The 24,622-nt window shown below is 42.4% G+C and overlaps 1 pseudogene; it reads right to left on the reverse strand.

Annotated features, from left to right (window-relative positions):
* Positions 1-5,807: 5,807 nt before the first annotated feature.
* LOC124966154 (zinc finger protein 189-like) overlaps positions 5,808-24,622 on the reverse strand; it is a 38,806-nt pseudogene continuing 19,991 nt past the window's right edge.

Below are 24,622 nucleotides of genomic sequence, written 5' to 3' on the forward strand. Positions count from 1 at the left end.
AAGATCCTGTGAGCCAAGACCTAAGGTGTAGAGGGAGTGTGGTGGAGTGGTCCAGGTTTGAGTCTTCCATCATGAAAATCACCATCCCTCCTTTGGGAACCTGAAGTCCTTAACCTCTCACCTCTAAGATGCCACACAATCCTTGCTTAAGGAAACACCAAGGGAGGGGGACAAAGAAAGAAAGAGTAGAGCCAGGCATGGTGGTGCACACCTGTAATCCCAGCAGCTAGCTAGGCTAAGGCAGGAGGATTGGAAGTTCAAAGCCAGTGTCAGTAACGAAGTGAAGCCCTAAGCAAGTTAGTGAGACTCTGTATCTAAATAATAGATTTGTAGAAGGGCTGGGCATGTGGCTCCATGGTTAGTTGTCCCTGCATTCAATCGTGGCAAACAAAACAAAACAAACAAAGAACAGTACAGATCTGGTAAAGTTCTGTCCACAATTTGCAGGTAAAAAAAACAAAAATCAAGGAAATTTTGTCCTTTTCAAGTAAGTGCAACAGGCTGCCATCAGTGGTTCCATCTTGTCTTTCTTGTCTCTCCTGTGCCCTTCCCATTCTCAGGCTATGGCCTTCACCTGCATTCCTGTGATCCTGCTTATTTTCCTGAGCTGGCACCAGGAGCCAGCTGCTAACCATAAGAACTGACTCAAAATGGGATCCTCTTAATGCAAGATGAGAGGATGCCAGCACAGGGTTAACCAGCTCCAGTCAGCGCCTGATGTCTGAGTCAAGCTCCTGGTAAAAGCTGATGCCTGTGCATAGTTCCTGACCTGAACTTCACCTAAAATATCCTATGCCTGGCCAGGTGTGGAGGTGCACACCTATAACCCCAGTTCCTGGGGAGGGAAGGAGGATTTCAAGTTTGAGGCCATAGCAACTTAGTGAGACCCTGTCTCAAAAAAATTTAAAAAGGACTGGGGGTGTAGTTCAGAGGTAAACACCACTGGGTTCATTCCCCAGTACTAAGTAAACAAATAAACAAACAAGCACCTTCATAGAAACTCGAGTAAAGGTAATGTGAGACATTAATCTGTCCCCTTTCTGGATTGCTAGCACACTTAATTAAAGCTTGCTTTCTTTTCCCCCAATGCTCATCTCTCTGACATTGACTTTCCATGTGATGGGCTTCGAAACCTGAGTTTGGTAACATAAACCACAATTAAGCATTATATTTGTTTTATTTTGAATTCTATCATGATGGGAGATGATACTCAGAGCACATGGTCTCTAAAGATGTGAATGTACCCTGCCTGCCCCTGAATTTCAGAACCAGTCTGACCCATCCCTCCTTCTAAGCTGCTGCAGGAAATGGTTCTGAACTCCCTGGCAGGTCTTTCTTCTCTTTTCTTGGGGTGTGTTCTGGGGATAATTTTTACTGATAGCTTGTGACTGATTCTTTGGTGATCTTGGTCATTGGAGGGGGTGCAATGTCTCTGGGAGTGGTCTCTGGCTGTTGGGAACTGGAAGACACAAAGGGATGCTTCTAAAAGACAAGATAAGAGTCCAGGGAAGGGAGTCTCCTGGGTGTGTGGAGGGTGGTGCTGGGACTGAGGTGCTTCAGGGATGATGAATGAGCAAGTGGGAATGGAGATGGTAGGCATGGACAGGAGTGGGATGTGCCAGGGCTGGGGTGGACTCAGGCTGGGTTCTTCCTTATCTAAGATGAAGTTTGTATTTCCCAGTCTTTTCAAACGGCCTTAAGCAGAGTGGGTAGGAGGGTGTTGGAGGATTTGAAACAGGGACTCTATGCAGCTTGAAGCCTAAATATGCCTCTGGTAGGGTTTTTTCCACATTCTTATTGGTAAATTATAGTTGTACATATGGGATTGGTTGTTACGTGTTCATACATGCACACATTGTAAAAATAGGACCTAGGCTGGTTTCAGAGTTTGGCTATTTTGAATTGTGTTGCTGAAAACATGGGTATGCATGTATCAATATAGTAAGATGACTTTCATTCTTCAGGGAAAATAACCAAGGAGTGGCAGGGTTGGGTCACATGTGGTTCCATGGCTAGTCTTTAGGGAAATCTCCATACTGATTCCCATAGTGGTTGTACTAATTTCTAGACCCACCAACAATGTAAAAGTGTTCTTTTTTCTCCACATCCTCTCCAGCATTTATTATCATTTGTATTCTGATGACTGCCACTCTGGCTGGTGTAAGATGGGATTTCAATGAACTTTTTCTCTACTTTTCCCTAATTGCTAGTGATGTTGAACATTTTTTCATGTATTTGTTTTTCCTCCTTTGAGAAGTGTCTGTTTAGTTCATTTGCCCATTTATTCATTGGGTTATTTGATTTTTTTGCTGAAAAGTTTCTTGAGTTCTTTACATATTCTAGATTTTAATCCTCTGTCAGAAGAGTAGCTAGCAAAGATTTTCTCCCATTCTGTGGGTTCTCTCTTTGCATTCCCTTTTTTTTTCTGTGTAGAAACTGTTTAATTTTATGCCATTCCATTTATTAACTCTTGGCATTATTTCCTGAGCTTTAGAGCTTCTACTGAAAAAGTCTTTGCCTGTGTCTAAAAGCTGGAGTGTTGACCCTACATTTTCTTCTAAGAGTGGCATAGTTTCTGGTCTAATTCCAAGGTCTTTGATTAATTTTGATTGATTTTTGTGCAGGGTAAGAGATCAGCGTCTACTTTCATTCTAGGTATTGATAACCAGTTGCTCTGGGAGGGTCTTGATTGGCCACGACTAGATCAGAGAATCCCCAACATCCAGATGACCCTAAGGAGGACCAGATTGGACATGAGGAAGTCTCACTATTGCCCTGAACTGGATGAGAGGGGCTGGGATGGGTTAAGAGGAGACTGACTGCAAATTACTCATGCTTTCTTTAATGACCCTAGTTCTTTATTCTCATTTCCAAATGGTTCCTGAACAAGAATTGGGGTGTTCTTGGCCCTGAATCTCAAAGTTAAGGGGCCTTTGTGTCCTCCTTTCTTGTCTTACAAAAAAAAATGAAATGCTTTCAAAATAAAGTAGGTATAGTTTTGGAGCACCCCCTCTGTGATCACAGCCCATCAGAGTGGCTCTGCTTACAGGCCAAGTGCTGGGCACATCTCATCTTTACTCACATCTGATGGTCCTACTATCATCAGTGCCCCACCCCAGGGCTGCAAACACCCCAAGCATACTCTTCTGCAATCCCAAAGCAAGAACTTGGATGACTCTGTGGAGAGGTTTGGGACACTTTATTACTTATTTCTCCACATTGGCAGCTGGGATACGATGGAGGACGGCTCCTGCCCACAAGCTGGGAGTTGTGCAGGACAGGTGGTGTGTCCCCTGCTCAGGTGAGACCTTCAGAAGTCTCATGAGTGCATCCCTCCACTTTGCAGCCAGGGTCACTGTTTAGACCCTCTCCAAGACCTGGAGAAAGGGACACTGCTGCCCCTCCCCATGTCCTTCCTTTCACATTCTTTCAGATCTTCTCTCAGTGAGAGAAGAGGCTTTCTGAGACTCTGGTGTTTCCCCCAACCCTCCACCTTCTGTGCCTCGAGAGCTGCTCCTGTCCCTCAGAGGCCCTGGCACCTGCCTCCATCCCCCACGGCAACAGCACAAAGTGCCCAAGGGGGGTGAGTGTCTGTGACTGGGGCGCACAATTTGCTTAGACACAGGGCCAAAAGCAAGCAATGCAGGGTTTCTGTCCATTTCTGTTCTGTTTGAGTCCATTTCATCCCCTCTGTGGATTGGGCTCCCCAGGGAAGCCCGCGTGCTGCGGTCACAGCGAGTTCTGAGCCACGCCAAAGGTCCGTCTGTCTGGTGAGGTGCCGCAGCGTGAGTGGCCAGAGCCAAGCCCAGGAGAAGGCTCCTTGTTGCAGACCTTGGGGAGAGTGATGGGTGTTGCCAGGCACCAACACCGCCATCCAGCTCCAGCAGGCAGCGCGCAGGGAGCCCAGTGATCTCGGTTAGTAAAGCAGCTGTGCGGTGGGCTGCCAGGCAGGTGTGTCAGGCCTGGTTCAGCTGCTGCCCCTCGAGGGTGGAGAGAACCAGACACCTCGGTGATGCACCCAGACCATAATAAGTCCATGCAGGCCTTTCTCAGGTGATGACACAGGAGGGTCACCCCGCCTGGACCTGTGAGTGCCAGGTTCCCAGCACACTAGGCTTCACATGGAAGTTTACCCACTCTGCCTCTCTGGGGTTCAGGATGGCAAACCACCCGCACTGGGCTTACTTGTACAGTCCGTGACAGTCAGTGCTCCTTGTCTCCAATGGGATGTCTTGAGGAGCCTGCAGCAGGAAGTTGTCACTTGTGCCCAGGCTGGTTTAAGAAAATGCTCAGTGGGGGCTGGGCTTGTTGCTGAGAGGTAGAGTGCTTGCCTTGAATGGGTGAGGCATTGTGTTGGATCCTCAGCACCATGTAAAAATTTAAAAAATAAAGATATTGTAGCCATCTGCAACTAAAAATATATATAAATATATGAAAAAAAAAGAAAGAAAGAAAATGCCCAGTGGAAGTGTCCTCTATCTGTAGCCTTAACCCTGGGGGCCCCAGGTGAGTTGACATACAAGAGGCCCCAGCCATGGCTGTCTGGGTTTCTGGGGGTCCTCATGCTGCAGGCAGGAGAGCACCCCACCCCTGCAGAGTCCCTGTCAGTTCCCAGGCTTGTTCCAGCCTATTCATCCCATCACCTAATCCAGCTCCTGTTAGGTGTAGCAGGTTGGAAATCCATGGTTTGCCCTGGTCTTGAGCCCACTGTGGTATGTCATGGCTTGTGAGAGGGATTCCTTGGTCACTCTCAATCACCTGTGGTCACTCTCAAGCACACATGTCACTGGGCTGGACCAGTCCCTTACTAATTGGCTTCTGATTTATTTTCCTGGGGAAGGCTCTCATCAAGCCTGGAACCTGTCCACACAAGTCAGTCATATTTGGTCCCTTGTGATAGTGGGAGAAGGCCTCTGCCTTGGCTGAGGAGGGGATCACCTTGATTGATATGCCCCTGACAGCTTCCAGTCATTGCAGGCAGACTGCAGGTAGGCAAGACCATTCTACCAAACAGTAGCAGCACCAGACATGTTCATGGGCAGTCTCCAGCATGTCACAGCTGCCCTCATGGTCTTCTGACCTGACAGCTTTAATCTGCATTGTAGCCAAGCAGCAATTTCTTCTGCAGGGCTTTCTCCAGCCATCTCATCTTTGCCACCTGTACAACCTTGACCAGTGCTTCTCTGGTGATGGGCTTTGTAGGAAGAAAGACAGCCTAAGTGGCACACAGTTATCTTCCTACAAGCTACAACATTCTTCTTCCCTCTTCTGTGCCTGTGACTAAGATCCAGTGGGGTCTTATGTCCCTTAATCCACTACCATGAGCCCCATCCAAAGCTGTCCAGAGTGACCAGGATGGTAAGTTCAGCAGGTTTCAGTGTGTCTAGTGTCCCAAGGGTTTGTGCCTGTTTTATAGTCTGATTAGATGCCTCAGTATACTGGACAGTTCATTCCCATACTGTCCCCCTCCTGTACAAATCATATAGTGGTCACAATACTGAGCCACACAAAGAATGAAAACCCTCCAATAACCCAGAAGCCCAACAAATGGTTATATTTGCTTTACTGTGTTGGGAAGTGGAAACCGAGGTATAACTTTGTCCTACTGAACCAAACAGTCCCAAGAATTTCACCCCTTAGCCAGACCCTGCTTTGTTAGGGTTCACAGCCACCTTCTCGCTTACAAGTGAGTCAGAAGCATGGGCACAGCCTCAGTGAGAGATCTGGCCATGAGAAGAATGTCAGCAACATAATGAAATGTTTTTCATTTGTAGAGCTAAGGACCACGATGTCCATCATCAGACTTCCTACGTGAAGCCTGCCAGATCTTGGCTCTCAGGGGCTCTATATGTGCTACAGAAGGCATTAGTATGGGTGTGTTCCAGCTGGGTGTCAAGCTCTTCTAGAGAGATGGTTTTGGCAATGGCTGTACAAAGTGGAGGGACCCCTTCACTCAGTTCCCTGTCGTCCACTGTCATGTGCCAAGTTCCATCCTGCTTTCTTACCTACCACACAGGGGAGTTAAAAGGACTATAGGCTGGGTGAACAGTATTTACTCTATCCAATTCACCTATGGTCTCTGTTACCTCTTGATGACCATGGGGGGCTATATTTTTGGTGGCAATGATTCAGTGGCCACAGGCAGAATAATGGGGGTGTTTAGTATGCTCCCTTAATATTAGCTTCACAGCCTACACGTGCTTCATCTCTCCACAATGCAAGTGAAACTTCCCCGTAGTGGATTATAGGCATTTATCCCACTAGACATCAACACCTGCAGTGTGCTGGGGAATGGGACCTAAGAACACAGCATAGGAGGTGGGTGGCAGGTGCCCACACTGCACAGTTAGCACTACAGTGCCATTTTCCCATATCCATCAGCAGCAGGTAACCTGCCTGAGACATAATCAGGACCACCATGCATCAGTGACCTCAGCTCCAGGTCCACCCACCCTGTCTCTCTCTGAATATTTTTTAAGACCAATATGTAGTCAATTCTATATTTGGTCTCTGGTGCAGAGGCATGACTGGGACCCCTGAACCTTGACTTTCCCCTACTTGTCCCACAATAAGGGGATTCAAGGACCCCTCACTGGGCTCTGCCTTCATCACACTTCTCAGCAGGAGAGGTGGTGCCCGTCTCTTTCTGGAGGAGGAGTCCATGCTCCCTGTCCCACTGTCTCCCCTTTGGTTTCCTAACTCAGAGGCAATGGCTGGAGCCTCTGGTCCTTTGGCAATTGATCCACAGCTGTGCCAGGGAGATATTAAGTCTTCATCTATTTTCCTTTCCTCCACTCCTGCTGCTGGTAAGTCCACCGCAATCCTTTTCTGGACACTCAGAAAGGTCCTTCAGCTTTGCTGGATCATGACTCCTGCTTTCTGCCAGGATCTTTCCTTCTCCCTAGACCTGCACCCAGTTATGTTGCTGGCCACAGGGGCTGCCCTACGTGCAAGGGGTAACATTCAGTAAAATTGACACCAGGGCACTGTAAGTGGAAGAAGGGTTGCATGTGACCCTACATCCCTCATCCCGGCCGGGTAAGTGTACTGTCCAGTCCTGAAGGGCTGCACATCAACAGCAGGTTTCACCCAAGGTCCTGCCCACAGCCCTGTGGTTACCATGCACAGGCAGGTGCCTCAGGTATAGGAAGATTTCCTGGATTTGACCACATACTGTGAGTGACAAGAAGCAGCCAAGCTAGTCATGACCCCACTGTCATCAGCTGTGCTGTGTGAAGTCACTGGTGTCAGGCAGGTGAGCAGTCACTGAAGTCCTTGAGACAATTCCAGGCCATTCCACATCGTCCGGGCTGCTCCAGTGTCCCCACAGGAAGTGTGGCCATGCAGGCACTTGTTTTCCATCTCTGCCTGAACTTGACCCCAGTCCCACCAGCTCTGGGGCATGGTCTCCTGGGGAATGTGAATGCCCCTCCTGGTGGGAGCAGATCAAGAGGACCCTCAGGCAGCTGACAGGGGCTCTCACTTGTGGAATATTAGTGGTCCAACTTCCTCCATGTCATCACCCGCCACCTCCACTTCTGAGTCACTGGAACTAGTGGACTCCCTGAGTGGGTCCCATGTCCGAGGGCCCCAGTTCTCACTAGTCACTAGCACCCTAGTGCAGGTTCTGGGCCGGCATGTCTCCTCAGGTTAGCCTGTGGGCATGCCTTGATGTGCAGATGCTCCTCTGTAGGTTCTGAACAGGCGTCTCTCTCAGTTTGGACTCTTCCTGTACCAGGAGTGGTACTAAATGGCTAGATCCAGGTCTGTGGCTAAGTTTAATGACACAGCCAGGCCTTGTCAGCCCTGGGGCAGCAACCACTTTGGATGCTGCTTCTGACGCTTGCAACACCCCTTTCATGTGTTCAGGGTGTCCCTGTGCTCACATGGTGACCCCCACCCCTTCAACAGGGAAGCCACCTCCAACCATATCCAGGCTCCTGGCCAGGCCAGATTTCCCCACAAAGCCCACGTCACTTCTGTCCCCTTAGTCAACCAGTATCTCTCTGGGATCCTGCCCAATGTGCCGATTGTTCAACCCCAGGGCTACAAAGGTCCTGGGTACTGTTTTTCAATCCCAAAGAAAGAACTTGGAAGAGTCCTTGCAGAGGCTTTGGCCATTTTATTCCTAATTTACTCCTTTGTTGTTTGGCCTACTCCATTTATGCCAGCAGTGCTGGGCCCACAGTCTAATATACAGGATAGATGCCTGCTGCCGGTACAGGTGGCTGACTTCAGGTGTTATGAGTCCATTCCTTTACCTCACAACCAGCATCACTGCTCAGATCCTCTCCTGAGGCCTGGAGGCAAGGGGAGTGGCCAACCCCTCCCCATTTCCCTCATGGCCTCTGTGTTTTAGAGACCTTACCTCACTGCAGGCTTCCCCAGGCACTGCCCAGAGTTCAGTCCAACAATTAGGAGCACACAAACAGAAACCCAAAAAGGGTCATCATTACTAACAATTTTTTATTTGGAAGACACCAGCTTGGTAAAGTGTTCTCCTAAAGACAGGTGTGGTGGCCCAAGTAATCCTAGGACCTGGCTGAGGTAGAAGGATGTCAAGTTAGAGGTTGTCCTCAGCATTTAATGAGGTCCTGAGCAATTTAATAAGACCCTCTCTCAAAATAAATAAATACATAAATATATAAATAAGGGCTTGGGATGTGGCTCGGTGGTAGAGTCCCCTGGATTCTATCCCCAGTAACACACACACACACACACACACACACACACACACACTGTTGTGCCCAGTGTCTTGAGACCCCACAAAGACCACCAGAGACCACGATCAATGCAAGCAACAAAGAGTCATTTATTAGCAAGCTCGAGCCTGATCCTCCGCACACTCGGTAACTGGTGACGCTGAGAGGCCCCGAGCCCATGTTTAGCAGGATTTTTATAATGAAAGGCTAGCAGTTTTACAGTGCTCTTTTTGATTGGTTAACATATAAAATTGCATACAAAGTATGTTATCTTAAGCTCTGGGTCACTCTGACCACCGAGAGGAGAGTGGTCTTTATTTTTAAGTTCGCTTTTGTATCAGCAAAGTTTGCTTTTGGGTCAGCCTGATCACTAGGGTAAGGGTGGTCAGCCACATGGCCTTTACAGACAAAATAAGGGATGAAAATACTTTTTGACTTTTCTAAGGGATTGAGGGCAGTTTGGGAAAAGCCTCATATTTACACAAGTGCAGGCTTTTTCTATATTTTCATTCCCCCCTCTCCAAGAACATTTAGAGAGTCAATCTTGGGTCTCTATAGTTTTGATTCTTGCTGCTTAATGGGCTGATATTGGGCCCTTAGCACTATTAGTTGGACCGTGCTTACATGGTCCTTAACAAAAACTATTTATTAACTTATTTAAAATGCAGGGACCAAAAGTTAAAATAAGCAAAAGCAGAACTAAAGGGCCTACTAGGGTAGAGATTAGGGTAGCAAGCCAATTCAAATCAATTTTTTTTTTTGCCTCCCTCTCTCACTTTCTCTTGGTGAGACCCTCTCTGACCTTAGCCATGGATTCCCTCACTACTCCAGAATGATTAGCATAAAACCAACATTCTTTTTCCCAGGGCTGCACATAGACCTCCTTGCTTACAGCCTTTAAAGGCAGGTAAATTTGGTAATCAATGAGCTTAGGAGATCCTTGACATTTTATTCTCTCAAGGACAGTCTTCAACTTCCAGAGGCAGATAGCTTTCATGGCCTTCATTTCCTCAATTTGACCTGATCCCCCATTTCTACACTAACTGCCTGTCCCCAGTTCTGGCTTCATTCCCCACCCCCATCTAATTTTAGGAACTCCTTGCTGCTGTAGGGAAAGGGGGTGACGATCGTTCTGGCTGCTTCAAGCTGGAAGGGGGCAGTGTGGGGCAAGCAGTTTGGAGTTCCCTTTTAAAAATCAGGTCAATTGAGGGGTCCAAGGTAAAAGTCTGGTTGGGGAAGAGCAGGTTGTAAAGTCATCTGGGGATGGGTGCTTCTATGAGAGAGGAACAAAAAGACATGAGTACTGAAATGAGATTGGTACAAAGTAAATGTTGCAGCATCTGGAACATTCCAATACATATCACAAAGATGACAGAAGTCAATAATTCCTCGCCAGGGGGTGGAAGAACTGAGAAGTTGATCCCATAATAAGGCCTAGCAAAGGCTGGAGAGGACAAGGCCTTTATTTGGGGACTTTAACATTGTCCAGGTTATCAGGAATGTAAACACAACATTTAAATCTTAATGTCATTGATGTCCCCAGAAAATATAGTTAAGCTACTTAATGTCATCTGATTTTGTACAATACCCCTTTATTTGTATAGCCTGTGTTAAATAGAGATATCTATGTTTCTGTTACTTAGGGCTAGATAATCATACTAGCAAAGTTAGATTAAGCCTACCTGTGTAGCTTAGGAAGGTCTGCAGACCTTAAACTGACTAAAATCTTCTGACTCTGGCAGTTTCTCTTGATAGTTATCAGGCACATTTGCCTAAGAATCTTTCTTTTGTAGCTTCCACTCTTAATTTTAGTGGGCTAACACAAGTGTACATCTTCAGTTACATTTAACTATTATTTCTTTTAAAAGCCCAAGAATGGCTATGGTTTTAACTGTTTTGCTAGGTGTCTAAGATCAATCTGGTCAATGTGACCTGTTCCTGTCTGTTAAAGAGTCAGCTGAGTTCCCACAGGGGTCACTCATAGAGAACTTAATAGTAGCTTCTTAGCTCAGTTAGTGCTGTTCATTAGGCAGTGTCTCCTTGATGAGGTGGCTTCCTTTGGAAGCATTAAGGGACCACTCCCTTTTTCCATGACCCTCCTCTGCAGCAGATGCACTGAGCGATTTTTCATCCTCTAGTGATCTCAACAATCTCCTTGATCAGGAGGTTGTGTGACCCAGAGTTGCAAAGCTCCTTAGAGAAGTTTTCTTGTTCCCTGGGTTCAGGCTGACTGAGGGCAAGACCCGAATACTGGCTTTTCTTGGCCTCTGTATTTAATCTCAATCTCTAAGTTTGATCTTAACCATCCAGCAAGTCAGTGTCACCAGTCATATAGTAAGAGTACTGGGTTTTAGCTTCAATGTTTATAACTTTACAGTCATTTACCCTTTTATTAAAGTACTACCATATACTATCTGTTTTGAAGGTGATGGCCTATTATCACAAGTTACCTAGGTTGTATGTTCTGGAAGCAGCTACTTCTGCAAAACAGTAACAGGCAACAGTTTTACAAAATGAAATTAGCAATCTTCATACATGTCTTATTATTAAGTTAAAGACCATGTAAGCATTATTCTTTGTTTTCAGGAAAGCTACAGAGACTAGAACACCTACGTGACTTTTTTCCACAACTGCAAAGTGCAATGTTAGGAGATCTGTGTTGCTCTCAAAGAAGTCCACTGTCCAAAGTTACTGTAAGGTGGGCAGGAACTAGAGAAGGGAGCTGATGAAACACTGGTTATCTAGCAAAACAATTTCTTTCTGCCCAAGAGCAGATCAATGTAAGAGCTGATAGGACACCTGTACAGAGCCTCCCCAGGGAGGGTACTGCCACAGCAGTTAGGCATCTTGTGCCCCTGCACAGGAACACTCCCAGGCACCAGGCATGCTACAGTCATGAGGTCAGAGGCCCCAATCTCAGTCACTGTTGTCCCATTTTTGCTATTGCGCATTACACTCTTTCTTAAATGTCATTTTAAGAAGTTTCCATATATTGATTCCTGAGTCCATATGAACATTAGTTAACACAGTCTAACATTATATACAAAACAGGAATCAATCAAAGAAAGGCTGAGAGAGCTTTTAACTTTTCTTTTGAATATCAAAATGCTTTCACCTTCTACAATATGAACCTTTAAACAATTCAGGCTGTCACTAACTCTTAGAAATACATTTACATTTAAAATCCTTTATCTCAGTGTAAAAAGTAACAAATTTTACACATACCCCATTGATAATAGGTCCCATAATAGAACATTAAATGATAGAAATAAATCCCCAATAAAAAGTACTCCTTAAGTTTAAAATTACCATTACAGACAAGTTTATTCTGGAGAATAGCAGCTTGACAAATTTCCTGCTTTAAAGATCTGGAAAACATGAACACATTTAATATACAAAGAGTGACCATTTTGCAATTACCTTGATACCTTTATTTTAACCAAATTTAGTTTTGAAAGAAAAATTTAGACTCTAATGTAGTACAATACTTTAACAGTTGTTTAACCATAATTGTATAAACCCCAATTTTTAAGACTAATTGTTCTAAAGAATAAAACTTAACAGATATAATGTTAAGAATAGATTAGTGTCTCTAAGAAATCCTTGCCATTTTACCATGTCATTTTACCATATAGATTAAACTTTGGTTTTTATCAGAACATTAGTATTTCACCTTAGGAAAAACCTTAAATAGCTTTAACTGTCTCACATACATACAACCAACTTAGTTACACACAAACTTGTTGAAACTTGCCCTTTACTTACACACACTTTCTTAGCACTTACTTAGACCCTAATGTATTTCATCACATAAACACTTTCTTACCCAGAAACATTTCCTTTTCCCTTTTACTAAATATATTTCCATACCCAGAACCTTTTATTTTCTCTTTCCTATTTGTTGACCCCTTTTTGTTCACATTCTGAAACAACTCTTATGAAATTTCTGAATTTAGATAAATCACTCTATTTTAACAAGATAAAATACTTTGTTGTTTATAGTACTCTAACTGAAACCCAGTGAGAAGGGAGATGGTAACTCTAAATCCAAATCTAAAAGCTCCTTGGAGCTTTGCAGAACTGGAGGGGGAGCAGGGGGAAGTGGTAAGGGAGCAGATGGAATGCTCACCCTCTGGGTTGGGGTTTTACCTGTTAGGACATAACTTTTAATAACCTTGATTTTAGTAATGACACAAAGCAATTTTAAACAATTTTTAATTTACCAACCTATGAAAACACCAATAATGTTTAAGTATGTTACTCCATGGAATTTAAGGACTTAAGAGTACTTAATATTATTTAACAGTTAGTATTTTAACTTTGCAAATTAATCAGATGTCACTAACACATTTGAGTAGTCCCATGCATGTTAAATTTAATTTACTTATTTTGTAAAAACCAAGATATCAGACAAGTGTCCTGAACAGTATTTGCAGTCTCTTTCCTGTTGAAGAAAAGCCCTAGAAACAATTGATATTAGGCATTTTATTAACATCAATATTTCATTAGTTTGATCACCTACAAACTTGCAAATTATCTTCAAAGATATTTTACTTTTATTAATTTACCCAATTTAAATTGAACCCTTTTAAATCACGTGAATAAAAGTATTTGGATCCATTTTTTTTTTAATTTTCACTTTATGCATGCTTATTATCTATGTCAATTTTGTCAGGTACATACATAGACAATACGACCTTAAACAATAACACATACACATAACACAAAAGCAAAGGACTTGTAATGTTTATCTCCATTGCAATGCAACAGATGTTTAAAAATAACTCTAGAATTGGATAAAAATAGAACTGATCAAAAAAATCATTAACGTAGGTATGTAGGATCAAAATTATGAGCTCAAAAATACAGCATTAAAGAAAAACAAAACAAAACAAGAATCCTAGAAAATGAGTTAGTTCTGTGTCACAGCCCAGGAGTTTAAAATGGACACCTTTTTTTTTTTTTCCTTCAGGTTTTCCACCCTCTCCTGCTGAGACTGCTGCAGTTTACATTCCAATGCAGCTTCAGCAAGGCCAGGCAGGTAGGGAAGGGGGGAATTGCCCAGGACTTTTTAACCCCTTTTTTCCTGGTTGAGAAATCAGGTTAGGTTTGAATGCAGAAAATCATGAAACATTATTTCCCACTACTTTTGAGGAATGGAGCTGCTATATCATACTCCTTACTGCCATGGGTACTCCAAGGGTACAGCATTACAACAGAGAGCCACCGCTGGTTGTCTATCCGGTTGAAAACCTGTTCCCTGTATAATTCCAAAAGGTTGAAATGAATTTGACCATTGATTAGTATTTCTCCTTCTGTCAGGAGATTTATAGACCCGTTTTCCTCTAGGTTGGAGATGAGAAATTAAGAGTGAGAAACAGTGAAAATAGTAGCGGACTAACATAATGAAGAATTAATATGAGATAAGAGTAAAGACCGTACGGTACAATACACAAACAGACAGACATATAGCGTGCTAAATCAAAATTGGCTAGTTGGTTTTTTGTCGACAAAAACAAACAATTTCCGATTGCGACAAAGAGTCACCCAGATGCAAAACAAAAGCTGCCCAGATGCAACATGAAAGTTGCCCAGATGCGACAAACAGTTGCCCAGATGCGACAAAGAGTCACCCCAATGTGACAAAGAGTCGTCCAGATGTGACAAAGAGTCGCCCAGATGCGACAAAGAGTCACCCCGATGGGTCGAGGGGATGTCTCCCGAGACCCTGCTGGGGTCCTATAGCGCGTCCGCCAGGACTTTGCCAGCCCAGAACCAGAACCTGCAGGCAATCTAGACAAGAAAAAATGCGACAATGCCTTACTCACCGGTCGAAGGTGTCACTTATGACTCTATGATCAGGTGTCTGGGTGGGCATGGGGCATCCTGGGCGAGCCCCCAAGATGTTGTGCCCAGTGTCTCGAGACCCCACAAAGATCACCAAGTGTAAGGAGTAATAACTATACATGCGTTGTTTTTTTAAATATCACTGAGGACTGTCTGGGAAGGAAGATTATGACTAATTTTAAAAATCTTTCTATTATGTTCCTTGCTGCATTTTTTTAAAATCATCTTCTTTTCATGGCTACTCTGCCTCTCAGAAAATGATACAAAGTATATAATAAATAGATATTTGTTCAATGAACAAATGTGAATGAAAGGAGGACTTTCTTTCTTACCTTTGTTTCCCCTCAGAAACTTTTTCTTGATTTAAATTCCCAGCATTAACCCCTCAAATGCTCTCCTAATTCCCAAAGATCAAGTTACATGACAAAATCACCTTAAATAATTCCTGCATCCTTCCTCTCCTGCCAAAAGCTCAATCAGAAAAATATTTATTGGTCACTTACTGTATGCAAAGGACAGAGCAAAGGACTGACCTTAACTTCCCCAAAAGCTTGTCCTAGCGAAGTCATTCCATCAACAAGTGTTGGGGCACTTTCCACTACTCCAGGTGCAGGGACTGCAGGAGGTGGGGGCCCTAACCTATGCAACTTAAATTCTGGGTGCCAGGGTCTCAGACTTTTCAGACCCACACTGTGTTCCTCAAACAGGACATGTTAGCTTCCTTTCTGCTATCTGGGGGACATTCAGAGGTCACACAGCATACATGGTGAATTTGAAATGTCCCACCTCTGATGTAAAGAAGAAATTCAGGGAAAGCAGGGAGTCAAACTGAATGCTCGGGCAGGACTCTTGCCTCCATAGTGATAAGGTCACATGTTTGAACTTCTGCATGGAACCACCCTGAAAATGATCCTTAAGAAAAAAAAAATTAGATAGTAGACACTCTTCTGGAGATTTTAGTCGTTAAAACTGTACAAATTCACTGGGCTTATTTGTAAATACAGATTCTATGTGCAGATCAATAGAGAGTGTACTTTGGTCCCCTCAACTGTCCCGCAGGACCTGCATGATGGTGACTGACCTGCGCATGCACAGATGGTTAGGGCCCCTCCTCCATCTGTCAATCACTTGCCTGGCTGTCCCCAGGGCTAAGAAAAGCAGAAGTGCCTCCACCCCTCAAGAAAGCTGGGAGTGGCCAGGTGAGGCTGAGGCAGTCACTGAAGTCAGAGGTCATCCTTTCTCACTGCACACCTTCAAACTTCAGGGAGTCTGGATACTCAGGAGAATGTGGTGTGTGAGCCCCACCCAGTCAAGGGCCAAGGGTGTTGGCCTCCCAGGTGTCAGACAGCAGGATTCCAACTGAGGAAGGTGATGAAGTAATGAAGAACCTTACAGTAAGGACCAGGACTGTGGTCCTGCCATGCCTTCCCCCAGGCCTGAGTGCCAGGCTGCATCTAGTTTTTTCTTTCCTTTTGGTACTGGGGATTGAATCCAGGGTCATCCTCAGGACTTTTAATTTTTTTTATTTTGGGACAGGTTCAGTTGCTGTGCCTGGTCTTGCACTTTGGATCCTTCTGCCTCAGCCTCCCAAGTCTCTGGGATTACAGGTGCCAGTAACTGTGTCTGCTTTTTTTACATCTTTTCATTTAAAAATACAGACCTGTTTTTCTTCCTTCCTTCCTTTCCTTTCTTCTTTTGTCTCATTCTGTTACCCAGGCTAACCTCCAATTCCTAGACTCAAGGGATCCTCCTGACTCAGTCTCCCAAATGTTTGGAACTAGAGGTCTGGGTCACTTGGACCTAGTTGCTAAAAGCAATATTTTTAAGGCTTTCTGGTTGTCTGGGAAACAAGGTTCTGATAGCTATTGTGTGAGGGTGCAGAACAGACAGAAACCTTAGAGCACATGACAATAGTCAAGAGCCAGCTGGTGGGATCAGGAAATATTTTCTCATATTATTTTTATTCTTTATGAATTTTATTTATTCATATTAATTATAAGTGATACATTTCAATCTGTTATGAATTTTAATTTAAACATATTACAACTAGGTACAGAAATGCAGGCCTGTAATCCTAGCAATTTAGGAGGCTGAGGCAAGAAGATCAGAGGTCAGCCTTAGTAATTTGGTGAGACCCTGTCTCAAAATAAAAAATAAAGTGGTTTGGAATGTATCTCAGAGGTAGAGCACCCCTGAGTTCAATCCCAAGTACCACAAAATAGAATAAAAATATTTTATTATAATTTTAGAATATTGCTCCCAAATCTAAGTGACCTATGATCTCATTTTCTAAAATTGAGGGGTTTTTTTTTCCCTGTGAGTATGTACATGAGTGTCTTCTTACTTAAAAAAAAAAGTGCTATCTTTTCTATATTTTTTATTATGTAGCTTTCTTTTCCCACTCAGAAAATACATCATTTTCCCATGTGTATTAGTGAGCTTTTCATTCTGGTGACCAAAATACCTGACATAAACAACTTCAGGAAAGAAAAGTTAATTTTGGCTCTGGTTTTAGAGGCTCCAGCCCAGGGTCAGGGACTCCAAGGCAGAAACCTCATGGCACAAGGGCATGGTGAAGGAAAGTTGCTCAGCGTATGGAAACAGAGAAGGGGAGAGAGAGGAGAGAGAAGGGGAGGTGTGGGGAGTGAATGTTCCCCATTTTGTAAGTGCTCACAATTTGAGGCACCATAATTATCAAACATTAAACCAGCTGGAGCACCAGATAGGGTTTTTCTCCAAAGCTTCCTTCTTCCTTGAATTTCTGCTTCTCCTTTTGGTGGAGATTCCCCTTCTCCTGAAACTACCTGGGTCTTCTGAGCTGCCTGACAGAACTTGTGAATTGGATCAGGTCAGGTACTGTGTGTGAGGCTTGTGTCCAAGGCTTTTGCCCCAAGTCCAGCTCCCTCCCTGTCTCATGTTTATCTGCTCACTGGCAAGACAGTCCTGATGGGGCCCAGAACACAGGGCAGTCACCACTATGAGTCTTCTCAGTGAGCCAGTGAGGTTCCTTCTGACCCAGGAGTGAACATGTTTTTGAGGGGCTCCCCTGTGTGTCTGCTGCGCGTCCTGGGATGTTCCCTGTGCCATCTCCACCCTGCTGGGCTGAAGGGAACAAGGGCCTCTGTGGCCTGTTTGTGATCAGGTGCTCATACAGTACCTATATAAAAAGGGGCCAGGTTGCAATGATCAGGAGAAAAAGATGAAAAAGGGAAAGGATGACTTTATATAAGGGAGGAGTGGCAGGAGGAAAATAGACTCAATTCTAGCAAAAAAACAAAAAAAGTTATGACAAGTGTTTTTGAAACAAAGGATATCCAAATTAAACAACTTAGAGTAAACCAATAACTGTCATCCAACCCAAACAAATTTCCAATAAGACCATGGCTTCCAGTCATCAGATCCTTTCACCTTTATCAAGTCAATCATCATAAACACAGACTAACAGTGGGACTAACAGAGAGAGGAGCGCACGGGGTGGTGCACATCTGTAACCCCAGAGATTCCAGATGTCCCTGCAGGAGGATCTCAAGTTCAAGGCCAACCTTGGCAACTGAGCGAGGTTCTGTCTAAAACCAAAAAAATTAAAAGGGCTGAGATGTAGTTTAGTTGTCATTCAACCCTGGGTTCAGTCCCCTGTACCAAAACAAACAACAAAAACCATAAAACATTCATAAGAAATCAGATACATAGGGCATGCATGTTGTGATACAATAATAAATCATAAAAAAGATAAAAATTAAATTAAAAAACAAATCTTCTTTTTTTAAAGTGACAGATTTTACCCATAAGTATACCAGAAAGCCTAAATTCTCCCTATTGGGCACAGAAATAGAATTAGCACTTCCCATTCTTCATAAATCACAGTGTAGATTTCCTCACACCAGCCTGGATTCTCTTTGTAGCTTCCCTGTTAGCTGGCACCACAAGTTTACAGAACAGAAACCAAACAGTATAAAAACTGGTGAAATAAAGATCTAATAAATGGAGACATAGCCTGCAATTATGGACTATTCCCTTTCTGTTTTTTCTTCAAATATGCTAACAGAATTCTGTATAATTGCGTGGAATATAAATGCTGTCATTTACTCTTCACTGTTCACAGTGAAGCCCCCTCAGGAGATGTCAGTGCTGCTGAAGTTGAATTGGGCTGTCAAAAAAGGAAAGATATTCTGACTCTCAAAAAGAAGCAGGCACTGGGCACAAGGACATCCCACTGGCCTGTCATCCCAGTGACTCAAGAGGCTGAGGCAGTAGGATGGCAGTTCAAGGCCAGCCTCAGCAACTAAGTGAGGTCCTCAGCAACTCAGCAAGACCATGATTTTATATTTAAAAATTACAAAAAAAAAAGAAGCAGCACATTAGAATGCAGGAAATGCATATGTATTTTTGAAAATTAAAACAAGCATTCTGCCAGCAAGCCAGCCCATCTCCATGAGCCTGTCCTTTCCTGCAAAAGTAGCAAAAAAAGGGGGGGGGGCAAGCTGGAGACACCTGAGCAGAGCTATGTAACCCCACCCTCACTGCACTGGAGGTGCAGCCCCCTGCTCCTGTCCCTTTATGAAGTGTTAATGGCCTACAACCAGGGGTTGCTCTCTCCCTCTGAAGAGGGCCCACATCTTCCCTTGAATGTTGTTTGCTTTTTTAAAGTATCAGCAACTCTGACTGGGACAGGCATGAATTCTCTTCCTTCATGGATGCTGAGGAACCACTTGTCCTGAGTTGAGGTCCCCCTCTCCAGGGACTCCTCCAGTGACATTTCTTATGGCACCCAACATGGGAACTCACAATTTACCCAAACACTTCTGTTTCTACCTTCGTTATGACTTATTCTTGTAAGCTCCTGTACTTCCAATCTCTTCCTCTGCTTCCTCCACTTATGAAGAACGAAGAGCTCAATTCACTTTATTTTCTATGGCTCCCTATTTATTTATTTATTTTATTTTAATAAATCTCTTTTTGGGGGGTGACTGGGGAACCCCTGAGCTGTATATATTCAAGTGACAATAAGGTGACTGTTGACAATGTCTTTGGGATCTGGTAGGAGTCTCTGAAACCTTAAAGGAGTTCACTGATATTGTCTCTAAAAATGAAAGGAGGGGACTGAATTGTAGCTCAGTGGTAGAGCACTTCCCTAGCATGTGTGAGGTCGTGGGTTTAATCCCCAGCACCATTAAAAAGTAGAATTCTCCCAGTGACTTGGGAGGCTGAGGCAGGAGGGTGGGAGTTCAAAATCAGCCTCAGCAACTTAGGTCCTAAGCAATTTAGTAAGACACTGTCTCAAAATAAAAAACAGAAAGGGCTGAGGATGTGGCAAAGCACATCTGGGTTTGATTCCTTGTACCCAAACAAAACAAAACAAAACAAAACAAAAACAAAAACAAAAGAAGCCTCTACCTATGTTTCTCTACTGTCTGTGTGATATCTGTTCTGGTAAGAGCTGTATCTCAATCATGCTGGAGTGTAAACTACATATGAATCTCCCCCAGGGCACAAAGGATAAAAGAAATATCTCTTAAATTCAGCTATAAGACTTAAAACAAGTAATCCGAATTTGCTCCATAGACATGAGCTATAAATAGATCTTTTTCCTTTGAAGTTTACCTAACTCTGCTCTATCCCAGGATGCCTGTCTATTGTAAGATCCTTGTTTTATTTTTGTGGCAGTGCTGGGGATGGGGTCTCACCCATGCTAGGCAACTGTTCTCCCGCTGAGCTGCACCCAGTCCTCTACAAGATCTTATGTCCTTGCCATTTTAAATTCATAATTTCTCAAGTGCACCTAGATTACTTGAGATCTAAGGATATTCTTTTCATAATGACCTCATTTTTCTTGAAGACCCAAAAGTGGAGGATCCTGGGCCTCCTGGGAATGCTTGGAAGCAGGACTCTTCCTCAGAATCTTTTTAAGGAATGACCCAGCATGGCTCATTCAGCTGTTTCCCTTTGGCAGAGCCCCCTGGTCACTGGTCAGATGGGCAGCAGGGACAGACTAAAAAGTCTGATCCTGGTAGGGCTCAAAGAGTGCTTCAGGGAATATGGGACAGACCGAGAGTGCATCCCCTATAGAGGCCTATTTTTTTCCCCCAAGAAACCTTTGAACCATGCAAATTAAAATATGGCAAATTCAATATCTATCCTTGAGAACTGATCCCTTAGGTACATATGAAATAATCTGGATTATTTTAAGGCAGAGAATTTAAAGGAAAATATTTTTTCTATACAATGGCTTGGTCTAAATATGTATTGGACAATGAAGGTGTTTTCCATAATTAAGAAAGAAAATAGAGAAAATAGATTCTTTGCTTTTTCCACTTTGTTGCCTTTTAAAAAAAACTGGTTATTCAAGGGTTGTTATCTTAAGCAATCATTGAAGTGCTAATTCTGAACCTCACTTGGAACCAAAGAACAAAATGGGATTTTCCTAGAGGGTAGTAAAGATGGATAGGTTGACTGGGATCTACCTGTGAATGGATAAGTGGTCATTTAAACCATTGATTCAGGTCCACCATGGGTGGTAGAACCTGACCAGCAATCCCCAACTGTAAGGGTCTCCCCCTTGTCTGTGTCTTCTATTGCATAATCTATTGCCCTGTCATGTGACAGACATCTGTGACAAGCTCTGTTCTGGTTTCTGGGGCCACAGTTTGGTTGTTTCCTCATCTTTTTGGCAATGCGTATTTGCAATGGATTGACAGATTTGGCTTATGGAAATGTTATAGTCCAGGTTATATGGGCAATGACTAAACAAAGTCCGTTTTGCTCTGAGGCTCCATGTTTTGTAGGAAATGCTTCTCCCACGGGAATGCCCCACCTCTGTACCCATCATCAGTTACTTAGCATGACGTGTTTAGCAATACAAAATGACAATTCGTATATGATGAAAACTTGTTCTCTTTTGATTCCTATTTCTCCTAAACAATGCATGTTTGAATGATGATGTCAACCATGATTGTTTAGATGTTAGTAACCATTCTTTAGTTTGTACCTAGGTAGGGTCATTTTCACCCACTTCCCCCTCTGCTGATGATTTCATGATGTTAGTTTGTAATTTTGAATCATAGCAACAGTATAAGAACCCCTGCAACAATATGGTCGGGGCTGTTCTCCCATTAGCCAATTTTTGGGGCATTGTGTGAGACAGTCAGGCGGCTGACTTAATAAAGACTCTCAAATTTGGACTTCTCCGTGGTGATTGGTCTGTCTTAAGTTGTGCCCCATGACATTTGGAGTTCACATTGAGATCCTCAGTTCCTGGTGAAGAGCCACCACTCAAAACTGACCTGGAATCTCCTGCGAAGGGAGAGGCCACACCATTGCTCCTAGGGCAAGGCCTCTGAGAGACATTCCTCAGCCCTAGGCTGCCCGGTCTGTGGAGTCCCACCCCAGGACTTAACTAAATTTTTCCAGAGTCACCTGTTACTATGTCCCTTGGGGGGACAAGGTAAGTCTGTTTCTGGTGGATCTATATCTGGGGACTCTGAGGAAGGCTGGACACAGTATTACTCCCTGAGTCTGGGACTATGGCAAGATGTTGCCCAGGCCCTTAGTTCAGGAATCAGGAGTGGCCACTTGTCATTGTCTTTGGTGTCTTACCTGTTCTGTGTTTGTTCATCTTTTTCTGTTTTTTGTTGCCCCTGAGTGTGAACATGGGTCAGTCTCCCTCATATTCCTCATGTACCCACTTCAAAACATATTGACCAATTTCCAGGAATTCCAGAGAAGGGTGGCTGACTACAGAACTTGGTATGACATCTTTTCTCTCTCTAAATTCTGCGAGAGTGAATGGCCAACTTTTGAGGTCGGATGGTGCCCTCAGGGGACCGCCAAGTTGTCTTTGGACAGCTTGGACATCCTGATCAAATGTCTTATATTCAAATTTGAAAAAAATTTATTAAATAGGTTTTTAACCACGTTCACTAAAGCTTACATTAAAATGTAAATGACTGCCAACAGGAACTCCCAAAATTGGAGTTGGTCCACCAAAATGCCAGGCTAAAATTTTATGACTGCTATCCAAAAGACCAGAAAAACAGGTTTAGAACAAGACTCCAACCTGAGGAGGCTCTTCCAAGGAGACAAATGGAAAGAGGCTCCCTTGCTGTCTCTTTGGGAAACTCATTCTGGGAGGGTTGGGGCATGGCCTTTTTCTATACTTTCTTAATTCTTTTCTTATTAAGATTGGAACCACATCAGGATGGAGACCAGAAAGACTTTTAAAATTATATTTTTAAAGTTCATCATTTTGATCTGTTGTGCATAGGTTGAGTTTTAGATCAGACCTACTTTATCCAACTATAAATTCTTTCTAATGCTCTGTTTCATTCAGAGGCCAATGTACAAGTGTTAACTCTCAGTCTAATGAGTTTTTAAAAAATAAGCTACAAGATCTTTGTCTGTATGTTTGTTTTATGTATATGTACACTTGTGTATTGTAATGTCTACATTTGTTTGGTACCAAAATTGACATATGAACTCATAAATTAAAATTTTAAAAGTGGATCCAAATGCCTTTGATTCACATGATTTAAAAGATTTTTAAATTGGGTTAAAAAAGCATGACTTTCAAGTTACTAACAGCTTTGTCTCTAGGTGGTCAAAAATAATAAGATGTTAATTTTATAAAATGTCTAATATCCATTGTTTTTAGATTTTTTTTCAACAGGGAATAAATGACTGATGTTTCCCAATATACTTCTTTGATATCTTGTTTAAAAAAAACTAAATTAGGTTTGACATATGGGATTGATTATGGATGTGTTTGTTAGTGATATCTGATTGGTTTACAGAATTAAAATTCTGTTAAATATAACATCAAGTACTCTTCACTCCTTAAATTCCATAAGGTAACATACTTAAAACATTATTGGTGTTTTCATAAATTAATAAATAAAAAAGTGTTAAATTACTTTGTGTCATCACTAAAAACAACATTACTAAAAGCCTCAACAAGCGTAATTCTTTATAAATGATCCAAAAGTTTCAACTACATTTTAAATAGACCTCTGTAAATAATAAAATATTTCATCTTATTAATATGGAATAATTTATCTAAATCCAGATATTTACAAAGGTTGTTTCACAGTACAATTTTTTAAAAAAAGGAGATCAACAGATTTAAAAAATTTAAATTTCTAGATATAAAAATATATTTAGTGAAAGAAAAAAATGTTTCTAGGTAAGAAATCTTTTATATGATAAAATAAAAGCTGTAATACATCTAAGTAAACAAGAGGGTCTAATAAGTGATTTAAAAATTGTAAATTAAGGGTAAATTTTAAAAAGCTTGTGTGTATATATAAGTAAACAACAGTTAAAATGTTTCAAGTTTTTTCCCTAAGGTAAATATTAATCTACTGATATAAACCAAGTTCAGTCTATATGTTAAAATGACAAGTAATTCTTAAAATATTAATTTACTCAACATTGCATCTGTTAAGTTTTACTCTCTAGAGCAACTAGTCTTAAAAATTGGGGGTTTGTACAACTCTGGTTAAACAGTAATGGTTATTTTTGAGTGTTGTACTACATTACAAAGTCTAAATTTTCTTTGAAAGCTAAACTTGATTAATATAAAAGCATCAATGTAATTATGATTTAATTACTCTTCTTTATATGTTAAATGTGTTCATACCTTCCAGGTGTACAAGTCTTTAAAATAATAGGTTTCAAAAAAAATTTTTATCAAGCTGTTGTCCTCCAACCTAAAGTTGTACTGGTAATTTTAAACTTATAAGAATAGCAAATTTTATTGGGGATTTATTTATATCCTTTGATGTTCTGTAACTGGACCTGAACCTTATGTTGCCTTCTACTCTGGGATAAAAATGTAAAGATATTTCTAAAATATCTCTTAATGTGAGACTGATTTGTTTAAAGGTTAACATTGTGAAACATAAAAATACTTTCCCACTTTACTATACAAAAGGGAAGTTAAAAACTCTCTCAGCTTTATTTTTGTAAAAAATTAATTGATTAATTTTTTTTATTTTACAGACTGCATTTTTAATCATTGTACACAACTAGGGTACAAATTTTTTTTCTATGCTTGTGCATGATGTAGTTCAAACCATTTG

This window comes from Sciurus carolinensis, chromosome 16, assembly GCF_902686445.1.
Source record: "Sciurus carolinensis chromosome 16, mSciCar1.2, whole genome shotgun sequence".
Lineage (NCBI taxonomy): Eukaryota > Metazoa > Chordata > Mammalia > Rodentia > Sciuridae > Sciurus > Sciurus carolinensis.